Genomic DNA, 23600 nt, shown 5'->3' on the forward strand with positions numbered 1-23600 from the left:
TCTGATTGGTGGATTTCAAACCAACCAATCAGAGTGCTGTGACAGGTAAATGTAGAGACTTACCTGTCAGTCTCTTCATTTACCTGTCAGAGCACTCTGATTGGATGGCTTAAACCCACCAATCAGAGTGCTCTGAGCCTAATTGCAGAGCGGGGCAAGGCTTTATAAGCCTTCCCCCACCCTGCAGAGCTCAGTCTGCGCGGAGAAGGATTATTTTTTTTATTTGTATTTTTTTTTATAATTGCGTCGGTTATTATGGTTTTTTTTTTTGTTTTTTGTTTTTTTAAATTCTTTATTTTATTTGTGCATAGCGTGGACAATCATGTTTGCACTGCCACGATAGCTAGTGCAAGCAGGTACGGAAACATATAGTAACATAGGTATGGCATTGAAAGACATTGCACATTTTTTTATATTTAGGATATGAAACATGTGAAGGGTTAAACCAGCATGTATGGTTAAACAGTGTGGTGAAGCCTAACATAGATTGTATGTTGTATATGCTAATGAGTAATATGCTAGTGCCCTAGGTAGCTTTAGTAGAGTATGGCTAAATACCAGGCCTGCTGAGCACTATACGCAGTGGGGAGAGTGAAACGTATGGCATAGGGCTTTATCATAACTGACTGCAGTATGTCTTTAAACAGGTCATGTTCTAGCTTACACTGCTGCAAATTATAGCTTAGCAAAACCCTCTTGAATCTCGCTTACTTCGAGCCTAGTGTGTTTTACATGTTAATGACAATATGGGTATTTCTCAAGGCTGTAATGATATAGGCTGGAATAAACTAGGAACTACATCAGCATTAATAACGTTTCTAATAGTTTGGCCTACAGTATTAAAACAATGTGAGAGCAATTAGGTGACAGCAGATCAGCATAACTTAACAGTCTGAGAGTCCGTGTTGCAGCACAGAAAACTTTCTCCAGAGCTCGGGTAAAGTTTTTAGGTCTCAGTCTCCAGGGTGGCTCGCAGTCAGCCGACGCCGGCTCTGTGGAGCTGTTGGGATTGCATATAAGCTGCTCGGGACCAGGCTTGCTTGGATGCCTCGGGGGTTCCTCCCTGCCTCTGCGGCTCCTTGTAGCGAGTTTCGCTCTGGGATCCGTCTTTCTGGGCAAAGGATGAGCTTCCAGGGGAATGTCGCTTCATAGACTGCTGTCCGTGGCTGTGTAGGATCTTCGCAGGTCGGGGCTTTTGGCGGGTATAGGCCTGTTGCCTTCTCTTCCTCTGCCGCTTCTCTATTGGTGCCTTGATCGGGCCTCTTTTAATGGGTTGCTGCTGTACGGCGCTATGTCTGAGAGGTCGGGTTGGAGCCTCACGTTTCGTCGCTGAGGCTTGAGTTATGCGGTCTTCTCCCTGTGGATGCTTTGCTGCTGGCTCCCCCCCGGCGGCCATCTTGGATCTCATGTGGCGGTATAGCCGTTCCATGCGCCCTGTCAGGACTTGTGAGTGCGGGCCCGTAGGTGAGCCAGCAGGGACCGGGATAACCCCCACCGGCCCAGAGGGGGGGGTAAACGAGACCGGGAGGACGCCAGCCAGATCGTAGTTACCAGATCGGAATGTGAGGCAGCGGCCGTCCGCCCCGCTCTCCTCCTGGGTAGGCCTCTGGTCTCAAGCCCCGAAGTGTCTCTCCAGGACCTAGAGTCACCCGGTAACAGGCGCTCCAGCTACACCGGGACAATCCAGGACTCCTTCCCCCGAGCCTCCTGAGCTCTCATGCAGCGCAAGGTGGGTATTTTCCCTGAATTTGGCTGGGTTCAGCAGGAGCTCCAGTGACCTGCAGCCTGTCGGCATGGCCGCCCGGCCCCGCCCCCCGGTTATTATGGTTTTTTATTTGGCCTTTTTTGGGGCTGAAAAAAGAAGATTTTAAAAGAAAGAAAACATCGAATGGTAAGTTTTTTGGTTTTTTTTACAGGTACTTAGTTAAAGGTTCCCCCTCATTAATTTTTAGGGTGAGGGGGGTAGGTAGGGGGATAATTTTTATTGGGGGGGAGGGGGTGACTAGGGGTTTGGGGACCCCTAGTCACCTGGGGGGAGACATTTTTTATGGCCCCCACCCGCCACTCATGGGTGGGGGCCAGTGGGGAGGACACTAGGTCCCCCCCCTATTACATGTTTAGGGCCCCCACCCACCGCTGAGGGGTAGGGGCCAGAGGGGAGTACACTAGGTCCCCCCCTTATTACAATTTAGGGCCCCCACCTGCCGCTCAGGGGTGGGTGCCAGGGGGGAGGACAATAGGTCCCCCCCCTTATTCTTGTTTAGGGCCCCCACCCACCGCTCAGGGGTGGGGGCCAGGGGGGGCACTATTTTTTAATTTTTTTTAAACAGTGAGCAGTCACAGGCTGCTCACTGTTTACTAGACATGCCCCTACTCGCGGTATAGCGAGTAGGGGCAAAATTTACTAATGCTAAGTAATTTTTACCGTGGGAATTAGGGAGTTATCCACCAAGCGGCTGCAAGAAAAGTCCCGAGGTGCCGAAGTCCCGAAATTCCGAAGTTCCGAATTTCCGAAGTGCCGAAGTTGCCGAATTTCCGAAGTGTCGAAGTGCCGAAGTTGCCGAATTTCTGAAGTGCCGAAGTAGCCGAAGTTCTAAAGTCTTGAAGGGCCGAAATGCCGAAGTCCCGAATTGCGAAAATCCAGAATTTCGGAATGCCGAACCGAAAATTTTCCCCATGCACATGCCTAATAAAAATCCATAAAGCTACATCCCAAAAGGGACCTGATCGGGAAAACAAAATGTAGATGAAAAAACAATCCATCTTCATCCCATTAGCGCTCTGCACAGACTTAGCTTGCAGGGTGGGGAAAGCCTTATTAATGCAATTTGAGTCTGAGCGCTCTGATTGGTTGCCTTAACCAAACCAAACCTGACAAAGTTTGGCCCAAATTATACGCAGATTGAAATTCACAGACGCTGTTATCCCTCTTTCATCCCGTTCACCCAATAGTCCGGCTTTGTCACCTGGTGTTTGGAAGATTAAGGGAAACTGTACAGTAAGCACATGTTTAACTGTGCTAGTGGTGCTCTTTTTGTAAAATTCAGGGCATTTTAAACCTATGCACAAGGAGTAAAGCAGCACTTGGGGTATGGATAGCCTGCCTTGCTGGTAAGCATGCATGCGGGATTGAGCCATGGTCATGGCTCAATTAAGGTGAATAGAAATCTGGATATGCAATGTTTAGTGAAGAAAGCCCAACACAAGATTATTAGAATGTTTTGCTTTTTTTCAATATTTATTTTGTATGGTAGTATCATAGAAAGTTGTGCTCGAGTTGAACAAACATGTGATACATAGTACATTTTAAATCAAATTAATCTTCAACATATATGTGAATTTGTAAATGAGCTTTAAACAACATACAAAATCAGTGGCATAATGTGTATTTCGCAAGATAGAATCAGCTCTCCCAAAAGCTCGGTCAGATGCTGGCTAGTGGGGGTTGTTTCGGTAGGAAAAGCAGCACAGGAAGTGCTAGGCCGAGACTGCGCAACAACTATAGTACATGTCCATATGGACAACAAACAAAATAAAAATGAAAAGCAAGATAACTAAGGAGTAAAAATAACCTAAGGGTAATACAAGTGTCTTAAGATAGGCCCTTGAGTCCGCCAAACTCAGGTAACAGCTGTAGCTGGTTTCTGTATAGAAGTAGGCTGTCTTCCTGCAGGGTAGAATGGCTGGACATCATCCATATCCCTGCACACTTTGCAGAGACTCCGGCTACTCAGTTAGTAAGGCAGTAACAAAGGCATTTGCTCCAAAATATCCGAAACATGGAGTTATTTGCTGCCATGATGGTCATTCAGCCTGTGCCCTGATCCCCATCGTTAGATAATGGCATTTTCTCGTAATGGGTCTTTGCATTTGCCTCTTGCAATAGGCAATAGTAGATTATTAGAAGTCCTCATAAAAGGAAAGGATACGGCCTTTAAAGACATGTTGAAGAGGCTGGAATTGCAACCATCACATCAGCTTTGTCCACCTCTGCACGGATCCACCTTAAAAGGTTTCAAGGAACATTAAATAGTGCCCTGGGAGATCTGGCCACACGAATTGGGGGGATCCACAGCTAGGCCCTTTACCTTAGCGGAGTACAGTAAGGAGGTCCAAAGCTTCCTAATTAAATTACTATTATTATTTTTTATTGGTATTTATATAGCGCCAGCTTATTCCGCATCGCTTTATAATAAAAGGGGAATTTATCAAATGAGGCAATAACAAAATGTAACAGGAACAATAGGTAGTTGAGGACCTGCTCAAACCTTCTCTAGCTTACAGTCTAGAGAAGGTGGGGTATAAAAACACAATAGGAAGGGTATTGAGAGAGATAGCAAATTGACATGGTGGCTAAGTAGCAGAACTGGAGGTGAGAGTGGAGTGTGGTCCTATAAGAGAAAGCGAGAGGAAGGTTTGAGAGATAGAAATTACTCTTGGAGGCCAAAAGCATTCCTGAAGATAGGTTTTGAGGGACTTCTTAAAGGATTGAAGAATAGGGGAGAGTCTGACAGGGGTAGGCAGGCTGTTCCAAAGGAAAGGAGCCGTCCGTGAGAAGTCTTGCAGGCGTGAATTTGCAGTAAGGGTGCGAGCGGCAGACAGGAGAAGGTCCTGGATGGAATGGACCACCCCAAAAAGGAATGCCAGGAAGAATGACAAGCCACACTGGGCATCCCCTCTAAGGGCAGACAATGCACAGAGCACTTTGGAAGTGCAATGCAGTGCAAATGCATTTAATGATAATCTGGCAGACAGATTCTCGGGCGCCTGGAGGATCGGCCTGCCATTGGGGAGGGTGCGGCCCAGCACTGCGGACCAGGACAGGGGGAGCCCACCAGGAAATATCCTGTTGGTGCCCCCAGCAGGCCGGCGCCCTAGACGAATGCCTAGTTCGCCTAACAGTTGCGCCTGCCTTGGCCCTCTACCTATTGTATCGGTCTGTTCTTATTGTATTGTCTTTTTCCCAATTGTACAGCGCTGCGGAACATGTTTGGCGCTTTATAAATACCAGTAATAAATAAATAAATTATGTGCTCGGCAGCGCTTACTGCAGACATTTCTCTGGCATCCCAGATATGAGACACAAGGGAACAAACCCTGGATGGAGATCTGTCCCACCCAGGGCCGGCGCGTCCATAAGGCGGCCTCAGGCGGCCGCCTTAGGGCGCACCGGCTCCGGGGGCGCAAGATTTCAGTGACCGGCAGGAGGGAAGCTCTCCCTCCTGCCGGCCACCATCTCCGCCCCCAGTGCGGCAGGGCTGCGATCAGGCGCTGCAAGGGAGCCCTAACCTCTCTGCTCTGCTCCCTCGCGCGCTGTCTAGTGATGCCGCGGGAGCCGGAATATGACGTCATATTCCGGCTCCCGCGGCATCAGCAGACAGCCCGCGAGGGAGCAGAGCAGAGAGGTTAGAGCTCCCTCGCAGCGCCTGATCGCAGCCCTGCCGCACGCCGCCCAGCAGCCCCACTGGACCCCAGGGAATGATCCACACCAGCTCTCCAGGTAGGGAGGCTGGGTGGATATTATTTATGTATTAAAATAATTTGTGAATGCATGTGATGTGTCTGTGTGTGAGAGTGTCTGTGTGTGAGAGTGTCTGTGTGTGTGAGTGTCTGTGTGTCTGTGAGTGTGTGTGTCTCTGTGTGAGTGAGTGTGTGAGTGAGTGTCTGTGTGTCTGAGTGTGTATGTGTCTCTGTGTGAGTGAGTGTCTGTGAGTGTGTGTCTGTGAGTGTGTGTCTGTGTGTGTGTCAGTGTGTGTGTGTGAGTGAGTGTCTGTGAGTATGTGTCTGTGTGTGTGTGTGTGTGTGTGTGTGCGTGAGTGAGTGTATGTGTTACTGTGAGTGACTGTGTGTCTGTGAGTGACTGTGTGTGTGAGTGAGTGAGTGTCTGTGTGTCTGTGAGTGTGTATGTGTCTCTGTGTGAGTGAGTGTGTGAGTGAGTGTCTGAGTGTGTATGTGTCTCTGTGTGAGTGAGTGTCTGTGAGTGTGTGTCTGTGTGTGAGTGTCTGTGTGAGTGTCTGTGTGTGAGTGAGTGTCTGTGAGTATGTGTCTCTGTGTGTGTGTGTGCGTGAGTGAGTGTATGTGTTACTGTGAGTGACTGTGTGTGAGTGTATGTATGTCTGTGAGTGTGTGCGTGAGTGAGTGTATGTGTGTCTGTGAGTGTGTGCGTGAGTGAGTGTATGTGTGTCTGTGAGTGACTGTGAGTGTGTGCATGAGTGAGTGTATGTGTGTCTGTGAGTGTGTGCGTGAGTGAGTGTATGTGTCTGTGAGTGACTGTGAGTGTGTGCGTGAGTGAGTGTATGTGTGTCTGTGAGTGATTGTATGAGTGTTGCATGTGAGTGTGTCAGTGTATGTGTGTGTCTGTCAGTGTGTGTTTGTGAGTGTCTGTCAAATCAGTGAGAGTAGCTTTGTCATTGAGTCTGTGTGTGACTATCAGTGTGTCTGTCAATGAGTGTCAATCAGTGTGTGTGTGTCAGATCAGTGAGTCTCTGTGTTTGTCATTGAGTGTGTGTGACTGTCAGAAGAACACTAAGGGACAGGGAAGGGAGGGGACCAATAATGGACGGGGAGAGGGGCTGGTTAAGAGGCACATAGGTGAAGATGTTATTTTTGAATGGGGGGGGGGGGGGGGGGCGGAAAAATACATCTTCGCCTATGTACCCAAAAATCCTTGCACCGGCCCTGGTCCCACCAAACCTGGGTCTGTTGGGAGATATGTACCATTTCCCTCTAGGCCTCCAGGTTGAGTTTTGCAAGGCTGTGACCTGTGTGATACTTCACCTTTCTAAATCTTCATCACTATTCCTCTATATGATTCAGCATTGAACGGAGGAGCCATGCATGTGTTAGTACATTTGAAAAAGAGAAATAATCAAGAATGTTATAACATGATTTGCTTTATATTGCTTCTGACAGTGGAAATGAATCAAAATCAGTTTATTTTTTACATTATAAAAGCATCTGACAAGTAAGGATTAGAGGATATTTTATGAATTAGATTACTTTTTTATACAACCAGTGGTAGCATTTTTAAAATCAAAACAGGTTTTTTTTTGTTTTAAGAAACCAACTTACAAACTGTATATTTTGATTGATGATGATGAACCAGAACATTGTATGTGCAGTTAAAGAGAAATGATGACCCCAATTCTCATACAGTACTCTGAAGCTGATTTAATAAAACACTTCGCTATGTCAGTGAAAAATAATAAGTTACAATTTCTTCCCGGATTCCCCTGAAGGCATTTGTAAGCTGGAATAAACTGTGGGCGTCATGTTGGCAATTCAAAGATCGTCAAAGCTTGTGATGTCAGCTCAGATATTATTGGTAACATGGAATTTCTTACCAGGCAGCAAGGGAGATTAAATACTGTAATTATGCTTTAGTGCAACAAGGAATGTACCCGCTTTAACGTCAAGGCTAGCAAATGGTTAATTACTGGGAATGTTGAATAGACGTGCTTCTTTCTAGGGACATTGCTTAGTAACTCACATTAAATTAAACCAACAGAAATTCTAATTTTTAACCTTTCCATGGATACACAGCATCATGCCTTCATGGATTGGTTCTTTGTATCTGTACTGCAAGATAGAGCCAGCTCAGCTAGGTTTGATGCAATATGAGAGGGTTTATTCACTAAATGGTGATTTATGGTGATGGCCAAGATAAAAAAAGAAGATCTGTGTTAGATATTTTTTTCAATCTATAATTTGCATTCTCGTTAATTCTTTACAGTTTATTCTTCATAATTCCAGGTTAAGGGTGTATATGCTATCTGTGTTTACATTGTAGATTTATCTAATTGGGATTTAAATGTTGTGCTACCGAAACTCCACTGAATATCTCTTCATTATGGAAGCTTAAAAGCTTGTTGCCTAAACAACTACATCATTTACCAGCCTACATAGCCGGATCTGATTTGAAAGGCTCTGGAAAGTGTGAGTGACCCATTACTTCCCTTATTGATCATTTTTATGTGTTTACTGTATAATGCTATGATAGTTTGTTTCATCTTCTACAGAGCGATCAAGAGGTGTTACAATTGCTGAAAATGAGTATTAATCACTGTGTGCTGTGTGCTGGGTGCTGGTGCACCCCCATTTCTTTTTCGAAACATATGTCTTTTTAGTGTCTTGTGAGTGATTTTAGACACTGGGGCTGGCTGCATTACATTTTTATCAAGCGCCAATCCACCCATATTCTATCCCACTCTGGAAAAACACAAAATAGTTTAAATCTAATGAGGCAATGCTTTCCTATGGGGAGGGACTAATGCACTTGCATCGGCGCTGGAATTGGGTAAGTGTTTAGTTTTTTTTTTTTACCTTTTACGTGCCGGGGGTGGCCACGAGTGAAGGGGAGACCAGCAGGCACAATAGTGTTAGGAATACAAATTTGTTTTCCTAACACTATGGAATCCCTTTAACTAAAAGCTGCCTTAAACCACCTTATCATTTAAACACCGTTCTTATCAATAACACATTTCCCTACATTGGTTAGTGAGAGCCAATATACATTACCATTTAGTATATGGATGCTACCACCAAGCCCAAACATATGACCGATTACCAGACTCTAGCCTATGTACTTGACATAACACAGAGAAAATGATTTCTGCTGTAACTTAATCTGGCTATTATGTTCTCTGTCACACACCATTAACTCTTCCTGTCGTCTACATCAGAAGCTGCCTCCTAGTTCCCATTATATATAATTTTGTTGCTTTCTATTTTAGCTCCTTACGTCAAAGTAAGGAATATGAAGTGACTCACTCAGAGCTGCAGATATTTCCATACCCTTCTACAAGTATATATCAAAACAACTAGAAAACTTGCAGAGTATCTCGGATGCAAACATATATAATGCTTAGATTGTTACTATAGATATATACAGTATCTCACAAAAGTGGGTACACCCCTCACATTTTTGTAAATATTTGATTATATCTTTTCATGTGACAACACTGAAGAAATTACACTCTGCTACAGTGTAAAGCAGTAAGTGTGCAGCCTGTATAACAGTGTAAATTTACTTTCCCCTCAAAATAACTCAGCACACAGCCATTAATGTCTAAACCGTTGGCAACAAAAGTGAGTACACCTCTAAGTGGAACTGTCCAAATTATTTACAAAAAATGTGAGGGGTGTACTCACTTTTGTGAGATACTGTATATTTACAGAGGGTTAGATTGAAAATAGAAGCAATAGTGTTTTTTGCAGCCATCTTGGAAGCTGTATATAATATAACTACGTGTTCCTTTTAAAAATCCTCTATGCCCATAGAATTTCTCTTTGATTAAGCTATTTTTGGACATCATTGTAGTCATATTTGGTTTTGTCTATTTAATTAGGAATTCATCTGTTGGTTTGCATGATCTAAAAAGAGAAGCTGTTGGGACTTTAATACTACTTTTTGTGTTTTTTGTTTCCACCATTTCCTCATTTAGTTGTTTTCCTAGCCAAAACTGGACTTGCTGGTTGGGATCTCCTTTTAAAGGGATACTTGCATAAGATTGGCTCTACCCATCCCTCCTCTGTAAGAATTGTGTGGAAGATAATAGACATAATTTTAATCATAAATGATCATACAACAGCAATTAGTCACATATCAAGAGTGTATTCTATTTAATCTGTAAGGTCAAAGTTGACACAAGGCTAGAAGAAGACATTGCAGCTTCCAGAAACCTTGACTAATCTAGGGACCTTTCAACCCACAGGTATTTAAAGGAACACTACAGGCTGGAGTTGGTCTTTTTTATGCATATATATATATATATACAGTATATATATAAAATGGAAAAAATATATTATATATATTCACATTTGAAATATCCGCATTTATTCTACACCCGCCATGCAGATAAGCAGTTAAATCAGACCAGGCAATGACTCAGCCAATCATGATGTCCACTTAACTTTCTACAGTATTGCTAAGCTAATCATATAATCATGCTTTATGGGAATAACACATATGTCTGTGAGTTTTAATAACTTAGCTTACACATTGCACATAAGTTGTGAGTAGCTGGAAGGCACCTTTAGTAAACTAATTGTAATGTCTGTTCTATCTGCTGTAGTTTAATATAAGTAGAAAGATTGCAAACCTTGTGAAAGTTCATGTAATAACTCATTAAATCACAATAATGGTTAGGATTGTATTCACCATAGTAAATGTGGTTTTGTGGCTATCTTTTACTTACTGTGGGTGTGGGAACAATGTATAGGTAGAAAATAAGCTCTGATACTTTGCATACCACCTGTTAGCTAGAAACCAGTCCCTTTACACTTGAACAGATTGTGAACCTTGATTAGTTAAATGGAGTTATTCATTAAATTAAGGTTTTGCTTATTTTTCTAATTGTTGGCAAAAGTCTTTGCAATGTTTTTTTTTTTTTTTTTAAACTCTGTAATATACGTATCCAAATGTTTGTTCTTCACTTGCACCCTAAGGCTGCATGACATAGGTATTTGCTGAAAAATCATTTTAGGCAATACATTTTAGGTACATAGGTGTCTCATGATGGTCTATTACTAGTGGTAGGAGAATAGCGATAATAGTGATTGTGGGAGGTGCAATCAGAGAGGAGTGGTGATAGTGATAGTAGGAGTTGCACTAAGCAAGGGGTGGGTAGTGATAGAATAGTGGTAGTGAGAAGTATTAGTGGAAGTATAGATAGCAGTGATTTTGGGAGGTGCAATCAGAGAGGAGTAGTAGTGTAGTTAATAGTGATAGTAAGTGTGGCACTCAGCAAGATGGTCGTGGTAGAATAGTCATAGTTGGAGGGCTGCCGTGAGGGGAGATGTCCAGAAGGCCAACAGTTAGGATGGTGTGTATGTACACCGGGGCTGACACACTCCTGTTTCAGAATGGACCATCCATTTTCATCACCATGCCCTCCTCATGGTCTGTCCTACATACTGGCCTGCATTTATACCTCCCAACGTTGGAAAGTATGCTTTTACAGTGTAACCCTGTATCTTTGATTGCTAGCGTCATACTATACTGATCAATACCCCTACCACAAAGCGTTTCTGAAAAACAGGGGATGCCCAAAGCACTTATGAAACTCAGCAACATAAACAGCCTTTGGGTACTTTCCAATTGACTGCAATTTGGATGAAGATATATATATATATATATATATATATATATATATATATATATATATATATATATATATATAAAATATACAAATCAATGTTGTTAAATATAACTTGCAGATAAAGTGTTTAATTATAAAAAAAAGAGTAAATATATTAAATCATCGGTGTTATTGCTGATCCCTACCTCCAGCTGTGAACATGGCAAGGTTACTATCACATCTAGTTCCATCAGAACAATGTAGATGTATTACGCATTGTGCTCATCTCCTTAGAATAATAACAACTCAAAACATTGAACTTATATAACAATCATTATTTTAAATAAAAAATAACCTTCATTACTTTACTGAGAGGGTAGTAGATGCATGGAATAGCCTTCCAGCTGGAGTGGTAGAGGTTAACACAGTAAAGGAGTTTAAGCATGCGTGAGATAGACATAAGGCTATCCTAGCTATTAGATAAGGCTAGGGACTAATGAAAGTATTTAGAAAATTGGATGGGCCGAATGGTTCTTATCTGCCATCACATTCTATGTTTCTATGCTTCTATGTTCTATTTTATAACAGCTTTTGTATGGCTGATTGTTACTAGAAAACAGTAAAAGAGAAAATAAAATGTGCTATTTTTGTTTTAGTGAAAAAGTCCCTGTAATTAATGTAAGAGAGTCAACATTCAGAGATTATAGATATCATTGTATTGCCGTCCTTGCCAGAAGCTCACCCTGTACTTTGTCATACACATAAACATTTGACACAATTATGATTTTGTACTTTTATGTGTATCTTTGCCTTTTTTACACAGTTATCCACATTATAATAGTGTGAGTCCTTGAAATAATTACACTAATTACATTATAGTATTTCATAAAGAAATTGTGGAAATATTTAAGAGCTTTATAGAAATTGCGATGAACTCAAAATATGATAAAAACTCTTCATCGTTTTAACAAAATGCATAACATTATCACCTTAACAGACTATTATATTCCAGATTCTAAAAGAGATAAAAGAAAGGTACCTCGTCAGTTCCAGTTTAAATGCAGCATGCAGTTTTATCCCACCATAATTCATTTGCAAGATGACTACAATTGGGAATTAGTGGGTAGATTATAACAAACAAGAACGAATTTATATACAATAAAATAGAGCAAAACTCCCTCAACACTGTGATTACTCTACACTGTAACAATAACAAGAATGTGTATCTCAAAATGTCTCAGTATCCCAATAAATACAGTAACATGTTAAAGAATAAATGAAAACACTATATAGGTCCCCCCTCCTTATTAGTATTTGGGGCCCCCACCTGCCGCTCAGGGGTGGGGGCCAGGCGGGAGGACAATAGGTCCCACCCCTATCATTTTACGTTAGGGCCCCCACCCGCCGCTCTGGAGTGGGGGTGGGGTGCTATTTTTTTTTTTAAACAGTGAGGAGTCACAGGCTGCTCACTGTTTACTAGACATGCCCCTACTCGCGGTATAGCGAGTAGGGGCAAAATGTACTAATACTAAGTCATTTTTACTTAGTATTAGTAAATTTGGATGAAAGACCAATTTAGGTCTTTCAGCCTTTTGGTAGATAACTCCCTAATACCGTGGGAATTAGGGAGTTATCTACCAAGCGGCTGCAAGAGAAGTCCCGAGGTGCCAAAGTCCCAAATTCCGAAATTCTGAAGTGTCGAAGTTCCAAAGTGCCGAAGTTGCTGAATTTCCGAAGTGTCGAAGTGTCGAAGTGCCGAAGTTGCCGAATTTCCGAAGTGTCGAAGTGCCGAAGTTCCGAAGTGCTGAAGTGCCGAAGTTCCGAAGTTGCCGAAGTTCCGAAGTCCCGAATTGCGAAAATCACGAATTTCGGAATGCCGAACCGAAGCGAAAAATTTACCCATGCACATGCCTAATGGATGGTACTACCACCATAGCTATACCAAGGATAGCAGGACAAGGGCAGCAAATCAGGATAGTTGCACCAAATTGTGAGTGATGGGATGTATGACTGCAGTCTCCTGCCAGATCCTGACATTTTACATCGATTTCTGTCAGGATCCGCTCATCCTTTCAAGTCAACAAAATTAGTTACATTTAGTAATAGTCACATTAAAATATCTACAATGTGCTTGAAAACTTCAGAAAGCTCAATTCCTCCTTCCTAGTTAATTAATTGTATATTAATAAATGTAAAAAAAAAAAAAAGATGTCTTACTATACCAGGCTCTAATGTTAATATTAGTGTAAGTAAAAGACGTGGTTAGTGATGCTGTAAGTCCCAAAATTTCAAATAGCCAAAGAGGGAAACTTTCATTATGACTTACAGATAGTTATTTATGTAACTGAACATTTAATTGAGAACAAGAAGAGAACATCTAATCTACTCAGACTAGTTTCTAAATTAGGGGTAAAAAGGCAACATTTGGATGTTAAGAACTACATCTCCACTGATGCTTTGCCAGCATTATCGCAGTAATAGCATTGTGGTAGATGTAGTTCACAACATCTAGAGTGCTAAAACTTGCTTACCCCTTTTATAACACACTCATTGTAATGTAAAGAAAGATGGTTTATTGAAACCAACAGTTTTATAAAGTGAGAAAGAAGTGCATGAGGGGGTTGGTGTTTTCCTTTGGAAGCATGGTGCTGTGCATTTTATTTTTGTTAAGCTCTGTTATACACTCATTCACAACATTTGCTTTTGATATCCCAGAAGAAAAAAAAAAAAGAGTACAACAGGACAGTAAAATGTCCTAAGAGTGTAAAATAGCACAAGTGCAGACACCAAAATGAAGGTAAAACTGATAAACGCAGTACACTTGGACCCACATGGCTCTAAACCTGTATACCTGTAGTTTTTTAAATTTGGTTCTGTCACCTACATTGTTCTTTATATAAATATGTTTTAAATCAATAGGCCTACATATATTGACATTATGTGTTTTTCAAACCAGGAAGCACAGCGAAACCGCATTAAAGGGCTCTTTGTAACTAACTGTTAGCTAACCATGTTTGAGTGGCCCCATTTCCTCTCTGCTTTTCAGGGATACTTTTCACATAGAATAGTGAGCTAGATTATGCAGGTCACAAAACACCATCTGCCTGTTCCGTTTTTAACACTGATATTATTAATTCAAGCCAACTGTTGAGAAATGTATTGACATTTAAAACTGAAACGTATTTCTAATTCTGGAATTAAATGAACCACAACTAAAATGCTATTAAGCAAAGAGCAAATAATGTGTTGCCTCCTGACATAGCACAACATCACTGGTGGATGGCAATTACCAATCATTTTTTTAAGGTTACTTCTTGATCTTTTAATGTTTATGTAACCATCCCTTGGAAGTTTCTTGGCTTCACCTGGAACTATGAGGTTGTGCAGTTGCTCGAGTGTAAATAAAACAACTCCTCTCTGGGCTTGAAGGAGGAGCATTAGACCATTTTCTAAAAGACTCCACCCAGCAGGGCCAGATAAGTAGCCCGTTGGGCCTGGTGTTGACAGTTATGATGGGTTTAATTACAGAATCTTATCGACAGAATACACAAAAGACAGCAATACCTCCAGAGTATCATGTATCTGGTGAGGGTGGTACTTGAGGAAACTCACAGGATTAGAATACACATACCGTATGCTAATCTCTCACTTTAATTTCTCATCTGTAAAGCAGTACGTTGGTGGGCAGGGTAAAAGTAGGTGGACCAGTGAAGCAAGTCACATCGCTTTCACCGCTTAAAGGGATAGAGCTGCACAGAAAGGGGGCAAGTCTGGTCAAAGAATGAACTGGCAGGCCAACTAAGGGCGGATTATACAGACGGTATCCCCTTCCCTTCTTAATAGCAGGCAAAAGTCCCTGGTATTCAGGCCGGGAATGAGACAATGTAGATGTAGTGAAAGTAGAAGTAAGGGGAATCGCCACGCTGTTAGAGAGTCTGAAGCAAGAAGAGCATATGCACAGTGCGCAAAGTCAGCTTTACCTTAACAAATTTGTAGTCAGCCAGCCCACATAAGTTTTGATACCCTACATCCCTCCTACACTCTGTGATTAAATTACATCTGCACAAAGCACGTGAAGAATGGTAAAAAAAAAAAATAAGATTTTTTTTTTTTTTAAATCAGTAGGCCCATTCCATAGTCATGGGCCTGGAGCGTCAGCTCTGTTAGTCCCAATGTTAATCCGGCCTCGCACCCCAGCCTGTGTCTTGCCCTACCTACTTTGTATTGGTGGTACCACAATTTTTTCTTTTTCCACTGGAGAAGATCTATGAGTTATTATGAGATATGTATTTTAAGAATGAATTTGGAATTAACAGAACATAATGTACAACATAATTACAGATGTAGATGATATAAGGTAAACATTTAGATCACTTGCTATCAGGGACATTTTGAAAAATTATTCGGTCTTAAGCCCAAAAATAATTTGGTGTATCTAAGGACAGTGAACAGGGAGAGCAGTGTAGCAGACCTACATGCAGGCTGTAGGCCCACCAGATCCACCCAGTGATGTGCCTGATTGCAACTAACCAAAGTCTGCCGCAATCCAGTAAATCTATAACTCAGCACGTAGCAACTAATTATCGGTTTTCTTGGCTTTATTACAATTCAGCTAAGTGTTTAAATCTGATTATCTTTTCGCCTCCACACCAATTAATTTCATTTTATTTTCAAAAAAATGTATTTGTCTAATGAAGTAATGATTTCAAAATGTCGTATTTCAAAAATACATCATATTGCAATTGCTTAGTTGTCATTGAGACTAGTTTAAAACATAACCGAGGATAAATTAGTGGTGTTTGTTATACTTCTGCCAAGGACAAAGAATACTGTTTGGCATAATGTTAAGCCACACAGGATTGGTCAGTTAGCAATCTCTTTACCTTGAATGGCCAACACATGGGAATGCGTTCTAGCTTATTGGTAAGAATGGTAGGCGTATGAATGGCAGTTATCTCATTTGCAATGCATGAGTTGTAGTGCGTGAACTGTAAAATAATAAAATCAATACAGGGTGGGGGGACAATAACAGGGTTAATCACTAAAATGAGAAATCTGTGGAATTCAAAGTGAATGTGAAATTTAAGCTACAATAGTCAAACTGAAAACAGAATTTTGAACTTTACTTTAAATTAACTTTTGATTCCCAGAAATGATCATTTCAGTGGAATAACCCCGTCAATGTAAGCTGATTTTGACCCACTCAACAATTTTGTTCTAAATGTTACAACTCTTTCTTCCACATTCCAAAACATATGTATATGTATATGTTTTGGAATGTGTATGTATATCCCGCGCACTCGCTTATTCACTAAACAATGATTTTCAAATCTTAGAGATTGTAATAGTTTTATTTAAAAACATCTCACCTAGGCAATAAATAATGGGGGTTTAGTTACATTATATGATCATATATTGCATAAGCCTGCCACAACCGTTTATATATATATATATATATATATATATATATATATATATATATATTTATTGATTTGCTAGAAATATGTTGGCAAGATGAAAAATTATTAATCAGAAAATTCTCCTATTGCTCATGATTTCTGAAACTATATGTTTGCAAATTCATGTTTTAAATTTGATTATTAGTTTGGTTGGGAGAGCATCTTTCTAAAAAGAGCCATATTTAAGCTGTCAACATCCATTGTGAGGATGCATACACCCTCAATTCTGCTATCAGAATATAGAAATACCAGATTTTGCTTTACAAACATTTTCCAATACTGTTCGGTGGAAGGTTAATTTACTTTAATATACGGTAGCTCAAATGTGTTACCATTCTGAATCAAGGTTGTAAATTAATGTACTTTTTTTCTTCATCTTGTCCGTAGCGTTCGAGAACATGAGATCACAACGTCCATCTAGCAAAAAAATTGAGAATTTCTTATCAGTGAGTGTTTTTAATAATATTTCTGTATGTGATGCGTAATACAATTCTTCCATTACTTTGTAAGGGAACATATGGTGACCGATCCCTCTAGTTTATTCATACATTAGGGTTAATCCAGCCTCTGGTGGCTGTCTCATTGACAGCCTCTAGAGGCGCTTCCACGCTTCTCACTGTGATTTTCACAGTGAGAAGATGCTGCCGTCCATAGGAAAGCATTGAGAAATGCTTTCATATGGACTGATTGAATGTGTATTCTGCGGATGACGTCGGGAGAGGGAGGAGAGTCCCCAGTGCTGGAGAAAGCTGTAAGCCATAATCATTGCACTTATGACAAATCACGGCTTGAACTATCTTGCTTTGCATGTAATGCGTCTATCTCATATATTAGTTTCCCCTTTTACGTTGCATTACTGAAATAAATGAACTTTTTCACAATATTCTAATTTTTCGAGTATCACCTGTATGTCACGCAGTCTGGTAGCACAATTTACAGATCACAATCGCTGCTTATTAAAGTGTAGCCATGTCATCTAGTTTTGTAGCAGCACAATATATAGGTATTTTTAGTTCCTCTAAGCAGATTAAAAAAGCTTCTGAATGACAGACTCTACCTGCCTTATAGACTTATCAGTAGTGGCGCTGTCAAGTGTTTTCCTGAAATTCGCTGTAGTGACTTAAGATTCATGTGTGCTGGTTGTAACCTATCCAAACATTTGAAAAAGGAACATTTTCTACACCACAGTCACCCATACCAGTCCCCAGATTCTGTATCTGTCTTTTTCATAGAAATGTATTGAGAAACAAGTGCTGCTTCTATGTTTCTACACACTCAATAGTATTTTTCGTTCCATCAATGAAAAAGCATGAATTGAGCTTTTAGTAAGCTTGTAGAATTCACACAATGCAGCACCTTCATTCATTAGTGAAATTGCTGTGAGTGCAGAACTACATATTCCACGCTCTGTCCCCGCGGCTCTCGCGAGACTTGCAGTGGGAGCTGACCGGACCGGAGGAGAAGGGAGCTGACAGGAGCTGCTGTAAAGGTAAGTAGCAGCTCGCTGCCAGCCCCCAACAGGACCGCCGGGCTTGTAATGAGCCCGGCGGTCCTTGTCTGTATTATGGCAATGTAAGTTGCCATAATACAGACATTGACTCGAGTATAAGAAGAGTGGGGGGTTTTCAGCACAAAAAATGTGCCGAAAAACTCGTCTTATACTCGAGTATATACGGTAAGTGTAAGCCCATGTTGACGCTGTCATTGGATGCAGAGAAGGCCTTTGACAGGGTCGACTGGGCTTTTCTGAGGGAGTCCCTCAGGATATTGCTGAAGCCAATTTATTGGCACAAATTTTAATTGTAAACAAGAAAGACTCCAAGAACGAAAACTGGTATATCAGCGAACAGAACATGAACATAGGTAATAAAGATTTCTATGGTTAATAGAAAAAGAAGACACACATTATATTAAAACCTCAAATTCACTGATAATCCAACACATTTTCCCAACTTGGTTTCTTATAAAAAAAAAAAAATGGTATAAAGGAAAAAAATAATACCAGCTATACAATTAAAAATATTATCAAAATTAATGGTAGATATAAACCTAGAAATTTGGATTTATAAAGGTATAAAAAAAAAGATCTCTAACCTAATAAGAGGAAATATTTCTAAATCTTTCGACCAACTCCAAGATGAATATACTAGCTTACCATCCACGGAATGGCTCAATATATAAGATTAATCTCATTTCTAAAAAGGTATTTAAAATTCAACTTCCTTGAGCCCCCAGTTAAGACCTTGAATGGCTTGCTTGAAAAAGCAGACTATACCCATCTAGTCAATAAATGTCAAAAACGAATTTATAAAATACAGCTAAAGCCAGCTCCCCTGGCAATTACAAAATGGAACCATGATCTGAATATAAATATTAGTATGAAAGAATGGAAGATTCTTTTACGACTTTGTATAAAGCTTGTCATTGTCTGAATATGCATGAAATCCATTATATGGTATATAATATATATAATATATATAGAACACCTCAGAAAATTGCAGAAAAATATATCCCACAGCTTGCTCTGCATGTTGGAGATGCCCAGAACGAATAACAGATTTTAAACATATATGGTGGGATTGCCCGATAATCCAAATCCTTTGAGAAGTATTGAGTCAGTATTTGTCTACTTTATTAAAAAATGGATATGAAGGCAATTGATAGAAGTCTCTGACCGGGTGCCCTCCATATATAAATAGCTGTCAAATTATCAATAGCCAGGAATTGGAAGTCTCCTTTGATGTCGTGGTTTCTGTCTGTCTGACAGCTGGCCCAAGATTCATTCACAAATGATTATGCAATGTAAGATGGAACAAGCTATTACTAGACGACCCCCTTTGTTGTTCCATCAATATAGTTACTGGGACAGATGGATTCAAAGATTAAAAGCTTAATAATTCTAGGTATCTTTATTTGTCCCTAGCTATAAAATAACTATTATTAATATATAATATTCCTTTGTTGCACCCGTTCCGGCAGCTGCCCCCTGCCCCGAGTCCCCATATATATATTTTGTCATGTTTTTTTTTTCCGTAGTTTAAATTTGTATGTCCTAATCAATAATTCAAACTGTAATTAAATTAAAGGGGAAAAAAAGAAAAGGTTTGAACAACAAATGTTGATTTGGTATTGGATTATGTTGATATCAAAGTTTAAAGGCAAATACGTAATAATTACTACCATTTTCTGATGCGAAAAGAAAAAAAAAGGAAAAAGGGAAGAGAAGGAAAAAAAAATGGGCGTGAACTTCATTCCCTTAAGCAGATTCTCACTAAAGGAAGAATTCAAAGTAAACTCAAAGTGAATTTCAGTTTTAAACCATAATAGCAGAATTAAAAATAATCTCTAATTCAGCTATGCTTCCAGTTCAGCGACTGTCCTAAAACATTGAAATTCACTTTTGTGAAATCTCACTTTAATGACTAACCCTGTATGTGTTGCTTTATTTAATTTTGTCACAGTCTGTTATGTTATTGTAATAGTATTTATGGGGGAAATATGGGAGCTAACTATTTTATCATTACTGTTTTGTAGGTATCTTTGTCAGACCTTGATGTACCATTCAGTACTCTCGACACCTAGATTAACATAACTGCCTTTTACTCTTAGTGATTCTTGCTTACTTCTTTTCTGTTATTACAATGTACCGGTAATTGTCTACTCGTGCATATACCGGTACTTATACATATATAAATTTCCTTCCATATATATAAATAAATTAAAAATAAATAAATAAAAAAACTTTAGCCACCCACCAAACCCAGTTTGTTTTCTAAATATATCACTCCAAATTTACATAAGAACCACCTACAGAAAGGAGGAAGGAGGAAAAATAAATGTGCAGAATCTGGGGAGTTTCCCAGCATGAATTATATCGTGGGACCTACGGTTAATGTTCTCTCTCTCTCTACCAACACACATATTCTGCGTTCTAAATTATTCCCACAGTAGGATGATTTGTACAAAAAGATTTAGGAAACATAATATTTTACCATGCTATAGCAAAGTGTTTTTTTGGGGGGGTTGTACGGTTGACACCAGCTGCCATAATGGCCCTAGCAACCGGAAGCCTTGATTTTGATGGTTGGCGACTCCTAGCCCCCACTGGCTTTCTTTTGGTTGAGCAGCGATCAGCAGTGTGATGGTAACCAGATCTAGTCAAATGCAGACTTCAAGCATTGTTCAGCTGAATCTGAAACCTGAATATTCCTGTCTTAACATGTGTGTTGACATAGTTTTTGGTATTTTGTTGTACATTTTACCAACAGCAATCCTTTCTGGCAGTAAGGGGTTCTAGCGAGCCTCACATTGCTGTCAGTTTCCTATAATGACTAGATTATACTGAGTTGATATTTGAAGCTGGTGCATTTGCTTCCTTGCTGAAGGGGCTCTGCATATCAGAGGACATTCAATTTTATTCTTTGCCTGGAGGTACAAATAGCAGAAACAAGATAAACACATTTGCTTTGTTCACTTTTTTCTGTGCTGGCTGCATTTATGATCATAAAACAATAAGTGGTTAGATAAGCTGCTTACATGAAAACGGACCTGGGGAACTAATGATATCACTTTCAGTGTATCATTGATGATGTTGATGGGTGTTGAGTCAAGCAGCAACCTGCAGGACCATAGTCACCCAACCTCATACACTAATTTGCATACCTTCCAATATTCCAAACAAAGAGGGCCACTTTACAGGGCCACTCTACAGTCAAAAACATGGGGAAACATAATATTTACTATTTAATAGATATATCCCTAATGAATACCTGCATGTATGCATTGCTGTGGAGCTCTGTTACACAGCAACAATATGGATCTCCTGAGGGACATTAGGATAAAGAAGAGCGACAGATGGGATTTGGTCAAAAAATGTCCCCAAAGAAGCACACTTTGGAGGTATGAATTATATTTAGAAAATGTATTCACAATATGTTTTACACAAGGAGAGTTTCCAAAATAACCAGTAGAGGTGCATTAAAGGAAAACAGATGAAAATATTTACATCTGTGAATAATCACAAATTTCAACTGAATACCAAATTAAAGGGATACTATATTCACCAAAACATTAGCTTAGTGAAGCAGTTTTTGTGTATAAATCATTCCTCTGAAGTCTCATTGCTCAAATCTCTACCCTGTAGGAGTTACATCACTTTTGTTTCTGTCCATGCAGCACTAGACACACCCAGTGGTGTATTTTGGATCTGTGCTGCCCTAGGCATGACGGAACTCGGGCAACCCCTAATTTACATTTGCTCTGCCCCTTCCTGTCAATACCACACCTCTTCCTGTTAAAGACTAACATACACTTTGACTGACAGACACACACGGACACACACACTCACTGACAGTCACACAATCTCACATATATTGACAAACAAACACACTCACTGATTTGACACAATCTGACATACAAACACACAATCACTCACTCACAGACACACGGACAGACACACACACTCGCTGACAGATACACTCACTGACATAGACACATAGTCACTCAGACACACACCCACCCACCCACATTCACTGACAGACACTCAGTCACAGACACACATTGACAGACATACACACATTCACTGACTGACATACGCAATCACTCAGACACACGCTAACTCACAGACACACACTGACAGACATACACACACTCATTCAGAGAAACACACTGACAGACACACACTCATTTAAAGACACACTGACTCACAGACACACACACTTTCAGTCTGACAGATACGCACACACTCACTCACTCACCCACAGACACACTGTTGGCTATACACACACACACACTCACTCACAGACACACTGTCACAGACTGAAAGACACACACACATTCACTCACAGACACACACACACACACACACACACACTGACAGACATACACACTCATTTCCACCCAACACTCAGATAAAAGTTATTTTTTTATTTAAATCCACCCAGCCTCCCTACCTTTGGGAGAGCTGGGTGGATATTTTTCACCTGTGGTCCAGTGGGGCTCCTGGGCTAGCTGAGGCCGGGCTGTTGGGTAGACAGGCAGGCATGTGGGCGGGCGTGCAGGCAGACGGACAATTCTGTCCAAGGCGGGCGCGCAAAGTAGGCAGCGAGGGTGCTGAGCTTTTCCTGCTCAGCTCCCTCGTGCGTCGCAGAGTAATGCCGGGAGCCAGAGTGACGTCATATTCTAGGGCACGCAAGGGAGCTGAGCAAGAAGAGCTCAACACCCTCACTGCTTGCTTTGCGTGCCCGCCTGGGACAGAACTGGACGCCTGCCTCGAGGGTCCCAAAGGTGGCCAGCCAGCAAGCTTCTTGGGCCCCCTTAAAATAATGCTAACAAGGTATTTGCCTGGGCATTCGGGGGCAGCGTTTTTTGCCGCCCCCAGGAAAGTGCTGCCCAAGGCAAATGCCTGGTTAGCCTCGCGGAAGATACAGACCTGGACACACCTCTGCTGGCTGTGACTCGAACAGTGTGAACGAAAAAATAATAATTTTCAATCAGATGTTAACTTAGTTAGAAGTTTTAATCTCCTGCTTTGTAAAAATGTAGTGTTTGCATTACAGCCTAGTAATAACTCCACTGGCCACTCCTCAGATGGCTGCTAAAACTGCTTCCTTGGGCAGTGCTGCAGAGTAAGCAGCACTGCCATTCAGTGTATCCATCCTCTGCATGCAGACACCTCATATAGATGCACTGATTCAATTCATCTCTATGAGGAGATCTCTATGAGGAGGTATTGGCCAGGGCTGTGTTTGACTTGTGCTGGCTCTGCCCCTGATCTGCCTCCTTGACAGTCTCAGCCAATCGTATGGGGAGCACTGTAATTGACTCAGACCACCACTTCTGATAATGTCAGCAGACAGAGGCGGTTCACAGGCAAAGAGGGGCAGAGCCAGGAGCTGCAGACTTGAATATACGTACAATTTTACTATATTTAGGGAAGCGAGAGAAGGCCAGGGGGGCTACATTTTGGTTTTACCCCTATAGGGTCAGGAATACAGGTTTGTGTTCCTATAATGCTCCTTTAACTCTTACAGGAGGCTTCTGCAAGGTCTAGCAAACGATTAAG

The 23600-nt window shown here is 40.9% G+C and overlaps 1 long non-coding RNA gene across 1 annotated transcript in view; it reads left to right on the forward strand.

The window, feature by feature from the left end:
* LOC134589510 (uncharacterized) overlaps nucleotides 1–23600 on the forward strand; it is a 47991-nt gene that overhangs the window by 21542 nt on the left and 2849 nt on the right. Inside the window, exon 2 of the long non-coding RNA XR_010086647.1 lies at nucleotides 16925–16983. This is a non-coding gene — a long non-coding RNA (uncharacterized LOC134589510). The remainder of the gene's footprint in view (nucleotides 1–16924; nucleotides 16984–23600) is intronic.

The sequence above is a fragment of the Pelobates fuscus genome, chromosome 1, assembly GCF_036172605.1.
Source record: "Pelobates fuscus isolate aPelFus1 chromosome 1, aPelFus1.pri, whole genome shotgun sequence".
NCBI classification, from domain to species: domain Eukaryota; kingdom Metazoa; phylum Chordata; class Amphibia; order Anura; family Pelobatidae; genus Pelobates; species Pelobates fuscus.